The following is a 15,029-nucleotide window of genomic DNA, read 5'->3' as shown; positions in this document are numbered from 1 at the left end:
CTTCTATTTAACTTAGTCGATATCATATATTACAAAAGCTTTTCAGATAGCTTTCTTTTCATGCTTGTAACAGCCATTTTTAGTCAAATTGGAACAGTGGTTTCGGGACCACAAATTTGAAGTTGAAATATTTATTTTTTTATTATTTTAAGCTCTACAGTATAAATATATGATTGTGTGAAAAATTTCGTTACGAAATTTTATCGTTTGATTAGCCAATTTGATAAAAAGGACTAAATCGCGTAAAGTGTAAAGTTTGAGTTCTATAAGCTAAAAGGGTTTAATAGCTATGAAATTAAATACTGGAGGTCCTTATGTTGTAATTAGCCCCTTATTAAGGTTAGTGGACATTATTGTACATGGATTATATAAAATTTTATTGTTATAATAAAGGTTAAATTAGTAAATTATAAATAACTTAAGTTAAAATAATAAAAACATAATATTATCATATTCATCAAGCTCCCACCACCGTAAATAAGAAGATGAAACTGCATTATTTATGCTTTTAAGGTTTGGCCATGGTATATTAAGCATGTAAGTGATTTTGACTCGGTTTTTAATGATTTCTATGTTTTTGTAATCGTTGCAATTAGGTCTAGCTAGCCTAGAGACTAATTTACAAAATTGTTAAAGATTTTAGATGTTTCCATTGATGAATACATGAGTATTTTGAAGTTTCTTGATAGATTATGAATGCTTGTTGATAGATATACAAGTTTTGTTAAGTGATTTTTAGTGGAAATGCAAGTTAGGGGCTAATTTGTGAAATGTGTAAATTTAGTGGTTAAAATGTGAAATAAATGAAAAATATGGGCTTCTAGGGACCTAATAGAAGTTTGGATAGGCTTGGGTTGTGATGAAATTGAATGAATTTTATTTTACGAGCCTAGGGACTAAATTGTAAAAGTGGTGAAACATTAGGGGCAAATGGTAAATGTGCTTAAATGTGTGTTTTGGATTAAATTGAATAGAGAGAATATTAAATAAGTTAATTTTGAATATATTTAGATCAAGAAAAGTGGAATTCAGATCTAGATCAGGGGAAAATTAAAGTTATCGACTAATCAACTTATTTTGTCGTTTTCACATCCGAGGTAAGTTCGTCTATGATAAATCTCATTATAAGTATATTTTAAATGCTTTGATGTTGTATAAATTGTGAATATGAGAATTCGGATAAGTTTAAAAATGACTCAATGTGTAACACCCCGAACCCGTACTCGACGCTGAAATAAGGTTTTGGAGTATTACTAGAACATTTAGAACATTTTTTCATTAATTTATGTAAATTACTATTCATTTACCAAGATCATCCATAACGTCCCTTAATCAGGCCCTCGAGGCCCAATACGAGCATTAGAATCGAATCGGGACTTAATCGGGACCTTTAAGAAATTTTTACGAAATCACAAAATTTTTCCAAGGTACAGGGCTCACACGTCCGTGTGGTCCAAAGGACACACCCGTGTTGGAGGCCGTGTTCGACCTTGTGTAACTCTTTTCCTTGCACATACGACCATGCTACACTCCCGTGTGATAGGCCGTGTGATTAATTAATTCAATTCAAAATTAGGTGTAGGTTTCACACGGCCAAGACACACGCTCGTGTTCTAGGCCGTGTGGCACACACGGCTAAGACAGACGTTCGTGTATCTGCCCGTATGCTCAATTATGAGCATTTTGTTTCTCAAAATTAAGGTGCAGGGGACAAACGGCCTAAGCACATGCCCATGTTACCAGGCCGTGTGTCTGCCCGTGTGGACAAAATAAAGCCATTTCTACCTTCATTTCTCACCCAAAATTTCACTCAAAACCTGCACTTGAAACACATATCAAATACCAACCAATACAAGTATTCAACTTAAGAAAATTTCATCATTCACAAGACATATCACTACAAGCATACATGATCACAACCTTACCTTAGTTTAACTTAAGCATACACAACATTGATCACATATTCTTAACATAACTCATGTGTAAATATATATATCATAATAATCTACTTAGAAATACCAAAATGAACCATTACTAGCCATTCCAATGGCTAGGTTACAAAATAACATTTCAAGCCACTATCGGCCAAGTTGTCCTAAACATGCCATTATACCAAAATGATTTTTACTAATTATACCCAAAGTGACTAGTTGATAGTGTGACGATGCTCCAGTGATCTCCAACCCTCGCAAGCTTTCGAGCACTATAAAACAGGGGAAAATAAAATGGAGTAAGCATTACATGCTTCATAAGTTCGTATAATGGAAACTAAACTTACCAATCTTGCTTATTAAATCTAGGCATACAATGTTATGTTTCCATCCATTTGGCTAAATTGCCTAATCACATACATTCAATCAAACATGTTAGTCACCAAAATCTTCATATCAATCAAGTAACATAGGTGAGCTCATCAAGCAATATTCTTTCAAGTCATTATCATTTCATCTCAAGATTTTCATGCCATGTCAAGAGTTTTATGTCCGTTGAATCATTGAATTTCGATAGAGGCTCAAGTAGTACACTAGAAGTGTACGATTCAATAATCCGTCAATTTCTTATTCAAGGGTATCCATTAAGGCACTTAACCAAGAAACACTCTCTCGAGCCACATATCGTATAACAAGATTACCAGTCCAAGCTAAATCCTTTATATAACGTATGTTTAGAAGAGCTTGATTAGGATTACCAGTCCAGACTAAACCCTAATCAAAACGTATGTTCGAGAGGTATTATATTGGGATTACCCATCTGGGCTAAATCCTTTCTATAACATGGTCAATGGGACTACTCGTCCAGCTAAATCTCATTCGCAACAAATGCAGGACCTTATTAGTTTCAAGAAAGCGCATATAATCATCGAAATTCAATATTATTAGAGACTTAACCCTTTATGACCATTTCAAGCATGTATTGAATTTTCCATCATAGCATGCAAGTGATGCACATAAATATAAGTCACATTCCATACTACACAACATTCAATTTTAGCATATTTACATGCCGGATTAAGTTACACGAACTTACCTTAACACTTGTTCACGTAGAAAGTTTACTAGTCCTAAACCTTTTCTTTTCCTCAATCCAACCTTGAATTAGCGTTGTCTAGATCTATATAAATGAATTTAATAATCAATTTCACACATTTCATATTTAAATGGACTCAATTTGTAACATCCCGAAATAGGGCCTAAACGGAACAGTGGTTGCGAAACCAAAAATCCGAGGTAGAAAAATTTATTTTATTATCATTTTAAGGTCTATGGCATGATTTCATGATTTTTTGAAAATTTTATTTAGAAATTTTATCGATAGAGGGTCCAATTTGATATTTAGGACTAAATTGCAAAAGTTGTAAAATGTGTGTTCTAGTTCAAAAGGGTATTAAGTACTTGTGAGTAATGAGTTTTTAAAGTGGAGGTCCTTGGATAGTAATTAGACCATTATACTAGTTTGGACAAAAATACCTAAAGGAAAATAAAACACCATAGTTTTTAATTAAGGGCAATTTGGTCATTTAGTTATTAAAATGAATTAAAAACAAAATTAAAAGCCAATTTTTGTCCATCTTCTTCATTAGGCCGAAATTTCAAGGGTTCTCCATAGCTAGGGTTTGTTCCAAGCTTCCAAGCTCCATAGTAAGTGATTCCAATCCCCGTTTTTAGTGTTCTCTACGTTTTTGGAATCCCGGTAGCTCGATTTAGCTTATGCTAGCAATAATATAACCTAGGGTTCATATTTGGAAAAATACCCATAGGTGAAATTTGTGTATTTTGATAGAATATGAGGATTTAAATTATGTTAGACAAATTGTGCTACTCGATTTTAAGTGAAAACGAGTAAAAGGGCTTAATCGGTAAAAATACCTAATAGTCATAAGTACATGTTAGAGTGAGAATTTGATGTTTTCATAGAAGGGAAAAATGATCAGCATGTCATAAAACATAAGAAAATAGGATGCAGTTTAAATTTCGAGCCTTGGGGAAAAAGTGTAAATATGTAAAAGTTTAGGGGCAAAAATGTAATTTTGCCAAAGTTTGGGTCAAGGACTATTTTAATAAATGTGAGTATTAAATAAGCTAAAGTTTTTTATTATAGATCAAGAAGAACAAAATCTGGAGTTAGACCAGGGAAAGAAAAAGATAGTGGATTAAATCGATATAGTTGATCGTATTTTGTTTTGAGGTAAGTTTGCGGTAAATAAATGCAATATTCTGTCTGAGATTGAAATTCAGTCCAATATGAATTACGAAGAAAAGCCGATTCGTATCTTAGCTCGAGAAGTTAAACAACTAAGAAATAAGAAAATTTCGTTAGTAAAAGTGATGTGGCATCAACACGGTATTGAAGAGGCCACGTGGGAGCCTAAAGATGCTATGAGATAGCAATATCCAAATCTATTCAACGTAAGATTTTGGATGAAAATCCCTAAAGGGGGGAGAATCATAACAGTCTGGTTTAGACCCTAGTCGGAATAGTGGTTTTAGGACCACATATCTGATTCAAAAAATATTTAAATATTATTGTTTCGTGCTTATGATGTGTGAATTAGTATGTGTGAAAGTTTTGTATTAAAATTTAATTGTATGTATACTCAATTTGATAAAAGGGCCTAATCAATGTAAAAGTTGCCTGCTGCTTGTTAAAAGTGCTTATTTGACTTGGCTTTATAATTGTGAGGTCCTTATGTGGTTATTTGACCATGTTTTTGATTAAAGGACATTGGTGGATATTAGTTGGTGGAATATTAATGTTTTAATACAAGGGTAAATTGGTAAAATGTTTATTAAAGTAATTATAATAAATTAAATTATGAAAATAGGCCATAATATGTTCTTATAGCCGAAAATATCAAAGAAAAGAAAAGAGAAAACCTTACCTAGGGTTTGGTACTTGCAAGCTTTGATTTAGATATGTTTTTGCTTCAGTTTTTGATAATTTTTACGTTTTTGAGATCGTTGCTTTGTATACTATCAAGCCCATGTCTCAATTTTAAATTTTGATGATGATTTTAAAAAGTTCTATTGATGAAATTATGAGTTTTGTGAAGTTAGTTGTTGATAAATGGAAGATATGTTTTGGGTAACATGTTTTGTCTTTGGATTTTTGATGATTTTGAGTAAAATGGGATAAATTGTGAAATTGTAAATTGATGGACTAAAATGTGAAATAAATGAAATGTATGGGTTGGTATGAACTAAGTGAGTATTCGGCCTAATATGTGTAAAAGGAAATTTTGTGTGTTTTGTGATTTTGTGAATTAGGACTAAAGTGTCAAATTGTGAAAATGTGAGGGCTAGTTTGTAAAATGCCCTAAATGAATGTTTATGGATTGATTTGAATGACTTGGTGAATTAAAGGGTTGTTTATGGATTGATTTGAATGACTTGGTGAATTAAAGGGTTAATTTTGAATACATATAGATCAACAAAAGAGGAATTCAGATTTAGACCGAGGAAAATCGAAGATAATCAAGTAGACGATTCAAATCGACAATTCTAAATACGAGGTAAGTTCGTACGTGATACATGATGTTACAAGTATATTTTTGATTCTTTGAATATACATAAATTGTGTATAAATTTGATTATGGTTGAATACGATGATAAATCAACTGCATTTGGCACTAAGTGTGTGATTCAAAATAGCTTCGGTTATAAATAGCACTGAGTGTGCAAAATGGTATAGCTTCGGCTGTATGAGGCACTAAGTGTGCGATATCGAGATAGCTTCGGTTAATTGAAATGGCACTAGGTGTGCGGAATCATTATAGCTTCGGCTAATCCTTAAAGCACTAAGTGTGCGGATGTTAAAGCATGAATAATCTTTGGAAAGTCCTAAAGCATTCGAACGAGAGGTGAGAATGAAAATGAATAAATACGAGAAGGTTCAGGTATGTACGATACCTATGTGGTAGATGGTATTATGTATATAAAGTTCATTGAATTGGTATAAACATATGGATGGTGTTGGCATAGAATTGATAGATGAATTGAGAATTTATAAGTACTTATGTGTTAATATTTTTATATTTTATTTACTGTTGATGATTTTTGGTACGAGCTTACTAAGCTTTTGAAAGCATACTTTGTGTGTGTTTGAATTGTGTTATAGATATCGAAGCTACTGTGAGCTTGGGGATCGTCAAGGATCGTCTCCACACTATCGAACCTCATTTTGGTATTTTGAAAATCTATATATTAAAGTATGGCATATATAGGCTATAAGTTGTGGGATTATGTTCCGTGATGTATATATTTAGCCATGTGATTTGGCTAGTTTGTGTTTGAACTTATAGTTTGATAATGGTATATGTCATGTGATGATAATGTCAAATTCTAGTATGTTTTGGTTGGTTAAAAGAAATGGTAAGTTTAGTCAAGTTCTTGGCATGATATTGAATGATGTATGGAAATAAATGTTTTGATATGATCTTACCTTATATTTTGACATAAATTGGTAAGGTTTATGAGTATGTATATGGTTGATAATGTTATGGTATGAATGATGTATGTTTTGGTTTGAATTTAGCTGAATTGGTTGTGCAAATATACTTATTTCTTTGCTTATAGGTTGACCCAAATTGGGGTGGCAAAATGGCTATTCAAATAGCCTATTTTTGTTCACATGGGCAGAGACACGGGCATGTGTCTCAGTCGTGTGCGACACATGGTCACATTACATGGCCGTGTGTCCCCTGGGGTACCCTACCAATTAAAGTCAATATACCCTCCAATTTTGACACGGCCTAGATACATAAGCGTGTGGTCGGCCGTGTGGCCAAGTTAGTAGCCTCTCTAATTTTCACACGGTCTGGCACACGGGCGTGTCTTGAGGCCATGTGGACAAGTCAGTATGTATGCCTTGTTTTGCCATGGCTTAGACACATGAGTGTGTCTAAGGCCATGTGAGGCACACGGCCTGTTCACACGGGCATGTGGTCTTTTAAAAGTTGACAATTTTTATAAGATCTGAAAAGTTCACATGTTATCGATTTAGTCCTAGATGCAAGGTTTAGACTTTGTATACTCGATTTAAGCTCGTATTGAACATGAATGACCTATGATTATTGAAATGAGATGATATTTGATATATGATTGTTTTAAACTGAGTTATAAGTTCGGTACTGCCTCTTTATCTATTCCAACGATGGGTACAGATTAGGGGTGTTACATAACTAAAAATTCATAATGTCCGTACCTCATTTGGAAAGTGGTTTTTGGCACGTCGGAGTCTTTTACTTGCAACTAATAATAACTTGATCTCAGATGTATTTTCGAAAACAACGTTGCCCCTTTCAGTTGATCAAACAAATCATTGATACGCAGTAAAGGATATTTATTCTTGATGGTCATTTTATCGAGCTGTCGATAATAGATACACATTTGGTCATTTTATCGAGCTGTCGATAATCGATACACATTCTCATCGTGCCATCTTTCTTTTTCACAAACAATATAGGAGCACCCCAGGGCGAGAAACTCGATCGTGCAAATCCTCTATCTGTCAACTCTTGTAACTGAGATTTCAATTCTTTTAACTCTGTTGGAGCCATTCTGTATGGAACTATCGATATAGAAGTCCTTCTCGGCACTAATTCAATACCAAGTTCAACTTCTCGAATAGGTGGTAATCCTGACAATTCTTCAGGAAATACATCCGGATACTCACACACAACTAGCAATGTTTCGATCTTCTTTTCGGTCACTTTAGTATCAAGCACATAAGCAAAATAAGATTCGTAACCCTTTCTCACATATTTCTGAGCTAACATCGATGAAATCACTACTGGTAAACCATTCAAATCACCTGACTCAATCCAAATAATTTCATTATTCTAACATTTCAGATCAATCATCTTTTGTTTACAGTTTACTATAGCATCATGTAGCGTTAGCCAATCCATACCCAAAATTATGTCAAATTCATCAAATGGCAACAACAACAGTTGAGTCGAAAAACAGAAACCCTGAATCATCAATGAACAGCTCTTGCACACTTTATTAACTAAAACATACTTGCCTAAGGGGTTCGATATTCTAATCACAAATTCAGTAGACTCTACAAGCAAAGTCTTACTGGATACTAAGTTCATACATATATAAGAATGAGTTGATCCTGGATCTATCAATGCAATAACTTTAGTATCATAGAGAGTGAAAGTACCAGTTATAATGTCTGGCGAGGATGCTTCCTCCCGTGCACGGATATCATAAGCTCAAGCAGGTGCTCGTACCTCATATCTCACAATAGACTCTCTCGCAACACTTCGGTTACCACTCGTATTTCCAGTGTTTTGGGGTGGTCTCCCTAGTCGAATTTCATATAGGTCCCTAACAGCCCATATATTTCTTTTATTTCACATTTCAACCCTTCAATTTACAAATTTCACAATTTAATCTTTATTTGACATTTTTGTCAAAAAATCAGTTTACAAAACATTAAAATCTATCAACATTATTCATTTTCCATCATCATCATTCAAAAACATCAAGCTATCATCAATGACAACTCAAGAATTCATCAACCAATTCAAAAATTAAGGCATGGGCCAGCTAGAACTCAAAGCAACGATCACAAAAACATAAAAAACATAAAAAACCGAGCAAAAATCACTCACTAATTTGAGCTTGAAGTTACTGAACCTATAAAGCCCTAACTTTGGTGTTCTTTCTTTTTATTTTCGGCTAGAAAAGATGATAATGTAGCCAAATTCTTGTTTTATTTTATTAATTATAACTTAATCACTAATTTTCCATTTTAACCTTAATTAAAAGCCATCAAATTTCATGATATTAAGCTCATTTATGTCCATTCTCACTATCAATGGCATAATAACATCATAATGACCTTTCATTTAATCAACCATAGCAATTAAACAAATTTAACATATAGAATGCTACTTTTGCATTTTACGCGATTTAATCAATTTTCTCAAATTGAGCTATTAAACGATAAAATTAGCTCATGAAATTTTCACACATACATAATCACATACTGTAAACACATAAAATAATATAAAAAATAATTTTTTGACCTCGGATTTATGGTTTCAAAATTACTGTTCCAATTTAACTAAAACCGAGCTGTTACATGTGTGGACAAAAATAGGTCATTTTCCAAGCCATATTCCTCACCCACATTAGTACCAACCTATACACATAAATTGGCATACAACCATGGCATAAATAGGTACTCAAAACTAACCAATATCAAGTTTATAACATGAACATTTACACCACAACATGATATAACAAACAAATCAATTCAACTACCTTAAAACATACCCAACATACTTCAAAGGTTACCTAAATGGTCAACTACATGTATGAGACATTATGTCTAACTTAGCATTCATAACATTCTCAAATTTAAAACACTTGGCACTTTCAATACCAATTCATAAACATGAATTTCACATAGCAAATATACACAACATGCCAAAAGATCATTTATACATATTTACAAACTAAGTATACCAAAATAAGCCAAATCACATGGCTATACATATAACCAAAATAACATAAGACATATAGGCCACATTAGCCAAAACACCTATACATGCCATTTAACCTCAAAATATAAAGTCCAAAATACCAAAATGAGTATTTGATAGTGTGAGCGATCTCCGACAACTTCTGAATCGAGCGAGCTTCCAAAATATTATAAAACATGAGAAAATAAACGGAGTAAGCAATTAAGCTTAGTAAGTTTGTAAATCATAGAATAAAACTTACCATATAACTACAGTTTTAGGTAAATAACTTGAAACTTAACTCAATTCAATTTGGTCAAAGCCTATCATACAACCCATAATCAAGTTACTCATGTATTCACATAAAACCAAAAATCATATATGAATTCATCAATTAATCAAATTCCCTGTACATGTAACATCTATGCTATATAATCATATATCAAATATCAACCATGTCTAGGCAAACACTTGTACTTGTTTATATCGAACTTGTATAATTCCGTAGTAGTACTATGCCCATTGAACCATCTAGAATATCATAGGATACATGGGTGGTACACACGAAGTGTACTATTCATCAAATCTTATACCTGTATGCTCATACAAGGGATAAAAGGTAAGCTCATACGAGCTGCAGTGATTCCGCAACGCAAGCAAGATTTCAACCAGAATTGGTAACCCTAATGACATGACATGTCATTTGTATCTTATGAATTTCTAGGGTTCAAATGGGGCCCGATATTTATTATACTATATTAGTTGTGCATTCCATATTTATACACCATAATTATTAAATTCATATACATATAATTCAATTAAAGTATATAAATACACAATGTGATTATATGAACTTACCTTGAATTAGTACAGAGTAAGTCGATCGATCAATCCACTACATTTTCTTTTCCCCAGTTTAAGTCTGAACATGGCTTTTCTTGATCTATATAATATCAAATTTAACTCATTTAATCATCATTCTATTCAATTTAATCGAAATTTCATGTTATGACAAAGTTACTATTTTGCCCCTATACTTTTAACTCCTTTACAATTTAGTCCTTATGCTCGTAAAATGAAATTTATGCAATTTCCTCTATAGACAAGCGTAGCCGATTTTCATATATACCTATATCAGCCTATATATTTCACAATTTCACATATTTCACACATAAATTTCACATTTCTCATTTTAGCCCCTAATTGGCAATTTCACTTAAAATCCCATAACAAAAGTTGTTTATTGAACAACAAAGATTCATTTTCTTCAATTATACTTCAAGAAAAAAAATGCTCTCATGGAAAAACTCTAGACTTTCAATCATATTACAAATTAGTCCCATATTTAGCTAGCTTATGCTATTACTGTCCCGAAAACATAAATCAATAAAAACGGGTCAAAGAATCACTTAAATGCAAGGGAACTAAGTGGCTAAAATATTAAGCTTCAAAAACTCCTATTTTACTGCAATTTTTGGTGGAGAAGAAGATGAACACTATTGTCTTCTTTTTGTTTTATTTTTTTATCAATAAAATCACCTAATACCAACCTAACTTTGACAATTTCATGATTTTACTCCATGTACATCCACTAACTCAATTAGTGGTCCAATTACTCAATAAGGACCTCTACTTTAAAGTTATATAGCTATTTGACACCTTCAACTAATAGAACACAACTTTCGCACTTTATGCGATTTAGTGCTATTTCACAAATTGAGTATACAAACAGTAAAATTTCTTAATGAAATTTTTTATTCCATGATTCTAACATGCTATGGATATTAAAAATATATTAAAATAAATTTTACGACATAGGATTTGTGGTCCCGAAACCACTATTCTGATTTCACTTAAAATGAGCCTTTACATTTTAGTAGTTTATTAGAATAAGGAATTATTTTCCCTTATCTTTTAGTAGTTTGTTAGAATAAGGGAATTATTTTCCCAATTGGGTTTTGACTCTTTTCTCTATTTAAGTTCAGTTCTTTAGTTAATAAAATACAGAATAATTTTTTTAAATGCTCTCTTGAAAACTTTCATGGCATTTGAGCTAGGTTAAATCTCTAGTAACATATAGTTAAAATAACATTCATTGGAGATAAGAGATCCAGTAATCAAACAGAGGAAGAAAGTTTTACCGTTGAAACATCTACTAAGAGTACAATGACTCAAGGGACAGAGATGTCTTACCTTTCGTTTCAGTTGACATCTCACAAGTTGAATGGTAAGAATTATCTAGGATGGTTGCAGTTCGTAAAGTTAGCAATTGATGGGCATGATGAGCTAGGTCATTTAAATGGAGAAGTCAAGCACTCATAGGTGGGCTATCCAAAGATAAGCACGTGGAGGTTAGAAAATTCTATGATAATTGTATGACTTATTAATTCCATGGAAGCTTCCATAGGTGAACCTTTTCTTTTTCTCCCAATTGTTAAAGATGTTTGGGAAACTATGAAAGACACCTATTCAGATTTAGAAAACGCTTCACAGATCTTTGAGTTGAAAATAAAACTCTGGAAAGCTAGACAAGGGGAAAAGGAAGTTACTTTTTATTATAATGAGATGATGTCTCTTTAGCAAGAACTGGATCAGTGTTATAGTGATGAATGAGAGTGTCCTGGAGATGGTATAAAAGCTATAAAAAGAAGAAGAAAATGAACGAGCTTATTTGTTTCTAACTGGTTTAAATAAAGAATTTGGTGGAGTGAGATCTCAGATCTTAGGAAAAAAAACCACTTCCAAAGCTTCGTGAGATTTTTTCTGATGTTAGAAGAGAGGAGACAAAGAGAAAAGTAATGTCAAGGCCAGAGTGTGAAGCTAATGATGATAATTCTGCTCTTTTAACTATTAAAAATAATGATGATAGTGAAAAAAGAAAAAAAAAACCTTGGTACGATCACTACAAAAAATATTGGCACACTCGAGAAACGTGTTGGAAGCTCCATGGAAAATCGACGAATGGAAAAAAAGTGAAAATGGTTGTGGTTCACAATTAGGGGATATCAGAGCTTTCCAAACAACTACTAAAAATTATGAGGGCCAAAGTTCTCTGGAAGGGTCTCCATTCACTAAGGAACAATTAGAGTATCTACACTAGTTTTTCAATCACCACAGTTTCGGATGAATTCGTCTAGTCCTAACTCTTCCAATAATCCTTCTTCCTCCTTTTCCCAATCAGGTACTGATTTTTCTGTTTCTTTTCAGTGTCAAGCCTTGTAAAACAAACACGTGGATCATTGATTTTGGAGTTAGTGATCACATGACTAGTAGTAATTTTCTTTTCTCAACTTACACACCTTGCGAAGGAAACAAAAATATCAAAGTAGCAGATGGGTCATTCTCGGCAATAGTTGGGAAATGCACTGTTAAAATTTCTTCTTCCTTGGTTTTACATGATGTTTTACATGTGCCAAATCTAGCTTGTAATCTCATATCAATTAGTAAATTATCCCAATCCTCGAATTGTCATGTTATATTTGACTCATCTAAGTGTAAATTTCATAACATGGTCTCAGTAAGGGTGATTAGCAATGCTAAAGAATCTGGTGAAATTTACTTCTTGATGAGGACCATCTAAGCCAACCAACAACTACTTTATATTTAAATTCTGTTTTTGGTTTTGATAAGGTTATGATTTGGCATTATAGGTGTAACACCCTTTACCCATATCTAATGCCGGAACAAGGTACGAGGTATTACCGTACTTGAGTACTTGTAATAATTTAAAATCGAGACATAAAATTTCATGAAATTTTAAACTTTTCAAACATATATAATTTGTCCCTTAAAAGGGCCTACGAGGCCCAAAATAATCATTGAAATTGGTTCGGGAACAAACTGAAATCTTTCAGACACTTAGAAAATTTTTCCACCAAAGCAGGGTCACACGCTCGTGTGGCATGTGACACGACCATGTAAGTAGACCGTGTGGTCTTCACACGCCCATGTTTGGACCCCGTGTAAAAATTAGCTAGCTACTGACTTGCTCACACGGCTAGACCACACACCCTTGTGGTGGCCGTGTTCTTCACATGGCTGAGACACACGGGCGTGTCTCAAGCCCATGTGTATCACATTAGGCTATTTTCCAAGCCCTTTTTGTGTTCTTAACTTAGCCACACCAAGACATTTATCTATGCATACATAAAATAGGTTTACATAACTTTAACCATTATGAGCCAAATCTTATGGCTATATACAATGAAGCAAAATGAGCCTATACATTTGGCTAAATCATAATATTACTTAATATCAATAACTAATTATCTATACATGCCACTTATTTGACAATAAATAAGCATTACCATTATTCTAACTTGATAAAATAATAGTGTGATGATACTTCCGACGATCTCCAACCCCGAGCCAACCTGGCAACACTAAGAGAAATGGGAAAATGGTGTAAGCTTAAAAGCTTAGTAAGTTGGCATATTAATAATAATAAGCAATTTAATTAACAATATTATCCCATTCCTCAATAAGTATGCTCAAGAAAATAGAATCATTAATCACATGATTTCATCTTTTTACACAAGATCAGGTAAGGCTGTTTTCCTGGATCATAGTCACTAATTTAATTATTTCTTAAGATACAGAACTCAAAATTAAGTTTCGTAAATTTTTCTTGAAACTAGACTCATATAAATTTCTACCATAAAATTTTCAGAATTTTTGGTTTTGCCAATCAATACCAGATTTTTCTTAAAGTTTCATCTATTTCACTGTCTGACAATTCTAACCTCTCTATATAAAAACTCAGTTATCTCACTGTACAGAATTCAAATAATGTTTTTGATTATTCCAATAAAAAAATAGACTCATTAAGGTTTCTAAGAATATAAATCATGCCCCATAATTATTTTTGTAAAATTTATGATGATTTTACCAAGTCAGAACAGGGGATCACGTAATCATTCTGAACCAGTCTCACAAAAATATAAATATCTCAAAATATAGAATTCCTTTGCTTTCTATGTTTAATTTATATGAAAATATACTTATTAAGGTTTAATTTCATATCTCATTCAAACTCTAATTAAATTCCTACTATTTTTTATGATATTTCAAAGTTACATCACTGCTACTGTCCAAAACAGTTTTATTGCTAATTCAGTCTTTCACACTTTCTTTGTATTAACCTCATTTTAACATACGTATCACAAATCATTTTCACCACATTTCATACACCACAAGTATAGGCCCGTGATTACAAGGTCACCATAAAATCATCCTCATGTATAACTTACTTGTTTATAACCTTACCACATCCCGGTCACTTAATGAACACATCATTCACATAACCAAGTTCCTGCACTTATTCATCACAAAACTCACGAAGCAGTACATAGTAAGTCTCCCGTTGAACACTTCGGATCAATCCTTGATACTTGGTGGTTTCAGCACATAGCTCCACCCATCATATAGTTTGGCTCTCTTGTACACATGGTGAACACTTAGTACCACCCATGTGATCTAGCCAATTTATCTCGTAGCTCTCTTGTCTACATGGTGTCCTTCACCTGGAACCACGCATGCAACCTAGCTACATATA

The sequence above is a fragment of the Gossypium hirsutum genome, chromosome A10 (assembly GCF_007990345.1).
Source record: "Gossypium hirsutum isolate 1008001.06 chromosome A10, Gossypium_hirsutum_v2.1, whole genome shotgun sequence".
NCBI classification, from domain to species: Eukaryota; Viridiplantae; Streptophyta; class Magnoliopsida; order Malvales; family Malvaceae; genus Gossypium; species Gossypium hirsutum.
The sequence above is the reverse complement of the archived record's forward strand: the minus strand, read 5'-3'. Positions refer to the sequence as shown.